The sequence below is a fragment of the Tenebrio molitor genome, chromosome Y, assembly GCF_963966145.1.
Source record: "Tenebrio molitor chromosome Y, icTenMoli1.1, whole genome shotgun sequence".
NCBI lineage: Eukaryota > Metazoa > Arthropoda > Insecta > Coleoptera > Tenebrionidae > Tenebrio > Tenebrio molitor.
In genome coordinates, this window is record NC_091056.1 from 728,248 (window position 1) to 731,917 (window position 3,670).

Sequence of the window (3,670 nt, forward strand, 5' to 3'; positions counted from 1 at the left end):
GAGACCTAACTACACTAACAATTGCAAGGGAGGGAGGTAACGCCCCTACAGGTATAAACATAGAATTGCTAGGATTATACAAATGCTGAATATACCATGTATTCGCAGGCGTAATATTGTTCCTACCGAGATTTTGAATTTTTATTTTTACTTCTATTGGCAATATCAAATCTTCTAATGTGGCCTCGGTTTCCACTGTGTGTCTATGGTCTTGTGTATGTGGCTCTGCAGATCTAATACAATCAACATTTCCAGCAATATTTGCCGACTTCGAACTTTTAATTATGCCACACCGTAAGATCTGCAGCAGTGCATATTCTACACCTCTGGTATCTGTGGCATCGTTAGATCCTCCTCGAAGACGCGCATGCGAAAGCATTGCTCTTATTGCATCTGAAGTAAATGATATTATCAAAATATAATAGAATCCTGCTTCTTGTAGGAGGAATTTAATACATAAGTGTATACTCCTTGTAGTAAGTTACAAAGCAAGGGCTGTTTCTTTAGAAAATCCTTAAGGCGGTCTTACACCAAGGCAACAATTGGCAAACTTGGAATTGGTTGCTCCGGATAGAATACAGGAAATGTTGCTTGCATGTCTCTAAAAGACAATCCGGAGTAATACCATTTTACAAAGTTAACTTTTTCTTTGTTAAAAGAGTTCATTCTTTGAGGAATCAGCAAACTCGTTACGTTCGTCAAAAAATGAACTATTAAATTAATAGAACACAATATTCATTTCACAGAACTAACCACCACAAATGGATTTAAAAGAAAAATATACCTAACACCTAGTTGTCATTCCGGCTCGCGCGTGTATAATGTTCGCGTTTTGGTGAGTTTTTCACTGCAATATTTCTCCGACGAAAATAAATTACTGCAGTATATCCTCGTACGTATGAGGAAGATGTAAATGTTTTAGCATTCTTTAATTTGCAGTATTAAATTTATAGATACATTTTCCTCTGCATCTCTTTACAAGTCGAAACTTTCAAAAAAGAAATTATAAGCTTATCGAAGTGACACAGCGGTTTAAAATCACGAATGATGGTAACAAGATGAATACTTGACTCTGTTTTGATTAAAAACGACAACATTGCTTAAAAAAATCTTGGCAATTAATGATTGATTTGAGCATGTCTGTTTAATTTTCGCCAAAAACATTCACTAACATTACTAAGAAAAAAATCCTTTTTCAACTGAATATCAAGTTACAAATTTGCACAAAAAAAAAATTGTCTTATTTTTATTAATACCTCCCAACAGAGTTATAACAGAATCCTAAAAAAAAAAAACGTGCATGCAATGAGAAGGTACCATACATAAAATTTACCACAAAATATTTTAAGATTATTTTTGATTGAAAGTTATTTTCGCAATGGTGTGAAAGTGAATGGTTCATGGATCTACTCCGTACAAAACTGCTTAGAAGAGTTTATCGCCGAATTTCTCAATTTTATTGTTGACCGGAAAACCTTCGAAGACAACCTGAGCAGGTGTCTAAAGTTGTTTCGTGAATCTGGAGGCGTTTACCGAAGAAAAACCACAGGTCAGCCGCTAGAACGCACTGCTGCAGTTACTGAAACTGCAAGAGAAATAATGCAAAATGCTCCCCACACTTCAATACGTCAGTTATCGCAACGCAACAGACTGAAACCTGTTACGAAAAAAAGAAGGTAGACATTTCCAGTACCTGAATTGTGAATTGTAATTGTGTTAATTTTTATCATAATTCGTTTCATGTTATTTTATAGTGAGGTTATGTTATATTTTAACGCTGCGACATCCGTTTTTCGAAATAAAAGATTTCCATAGGTGATGCTACCAGAACCCATTATATTTGCAAGGGGGACCATTGCTTAACTAGTATATTTAGAACCATGAATAGTGACAACCATCTAGTTTGTGAAGGTCGTAAAATTTTGTGAGGTTCCATCCACATTACACAAGTGCTGAAATTCTACAAATTGAGCCTGCCTTTTGGAACTGTTTTTAAAAAACCATTATACCAGGTAAATGAACTTATGATGAACTAACTATTGAATATAGATAAATATGCTGCTTCTTTAATGATACCTTCTTGTATCGTTGGTGTTTTGTCATCTGTCCATTCGTCATCGCTTTTACTATGTGACGATCACTTCCGGTGGTGACGTCACGGGATGCGATTTGACGCCGGTCGGTCGCGGTATGCCTCGAGCGCCAGTCCCTTTTTTCGGCTGTGGTGGGACGCCACACGGCCGGGGTAGCTCTGCGGAGTGACGGCGTCCAGGGGTCAGCTGTCAGGGCGCGGGGTAAGGGGGGAAACAAACAAACAGTCGTCGCAAAACCTTTATTTACACTATGTACAAGGGGGACCACTTGGTGAAGGCGAGATCCTCCGGGGATGGTGCCCGTGACCTGGGGGATGTCCTCGGCGGCAAGGAAGATAAGGGGGTGTTCGTACTTACGTCGGCCGGCCCTGGAACTTCCTCTTGGCGGCGTGCTTCCTCTTCGCGGCGTAGCGAGAGAACCGGTCGGGGTGTGACGGGGCTGCGGGGGTGTGACGGGATCCGGGGGGGATTGGGGGAGGCCTGGTTCGCTCACTAGGGGAGCGAACGGGCCGGAGACAAGGGATGAGCGGGATGACCTGGTTCGCTCACTAGGGGAGCGAACGGGCCGGAAACAGGGGATGAGCGGGATGACCTGGTTCGCTCACTAGGGGAGCGAACGGGCCGGAAACAGGGGATGACCTGGTTCGCTCACTAGGGGAGCGAACGGGCCGGAAACAGGGGATGACCTGGTTCGCTCACTAGGGGAGCGAACGGGTCGGAAGTCGGGGGTCGGAAGCGGAGTCGGAGGTTGTATTGGGAGCCGGTTCGGAGCTGGTGCTAGGAGTCAGGTGGATGGTCGGACTTGGGATCGGAGTCGGAAGGTGCTCGGAATGGAATGGAATCGAATTGAGCTCTGCAGGCTCTGCGCGGTCCTTTTATTGCCTCGATGGCTGCGCGCGGCCGTTGACTCGCGGCTGGGGCGGTGGGGGAGCTCGGCTCAGCGTGGAGTCCGGGTATTGTCGGCCGGAAGAAACACGGGTTGCGGGGCGGATTCGGTGGACGCGGTTGAGGTAGTCGGCTCCGCGCTAATTTTCTGGCCCGGCTCGGAGAAAGAACGGAATTTTTCCGCCACCGGGAGCGTTTCCTAAGTAACTTCGTTACAACTATAATCGTAATAACAATTACGACTTATCGTCATGATATACATTTCTGCTTGAATTAGTCATAGGGACGGGTTCCCATGGTCGAAACATTTTGAATTCTAAAGTAGCTTTCACTAGACGAGCTCAAAATTAAATTAATAAAACACAATATTCATTTCAAGGAACTACCCACATACACTAACCACCACAAATGGATTTAAAAGAAAAATATACCTAACACCTAGTTCTCATTTTGACTCGCGCGTGTATAGTGTTCGCTTTTTGGTGAGTTTTTCACTGCAATATTTTTCCGACGAAAATAAATTACTGCAATATGTCCTCGTATGAGGAAGATGTAAATATTTTAGCATCCCTTATATTTGCAGTATTAAATTTATAGATACATTTTCCTCTGTATCCCCTTTCTAGACGACACTTTCAAAAGAGAAATTATAAGCTTATCGAAATGACACAGCGGTTGAAAATCACGAATGA

At 42.8% G+C, this 3,670-nt stretch overlaps 1 long non-coding RNA gene across 1 annotated transcript; it reads right to left on the bottom strand.

The window, feature by feature from the left end:
- Positions 1–2,318: 2,318 nt before the first annotated feature.
- LOC138140574 (uncharacterized) lies at positions 2,319–3,018 on the bottom strand. The gene is made up of 2 exons (XR_011162619.1): positions 2,733–3,018; positions 2,319–2,685 (listed from the first exon to the last, which is right to left on the bottom strand). It is a non-coding gene; the product is annotated as an uncharacterized lncRNA (long non-coding RNA).
- Between the last annotated feature and the right edge of the window lie 652 nt (positions 3,019–3,670).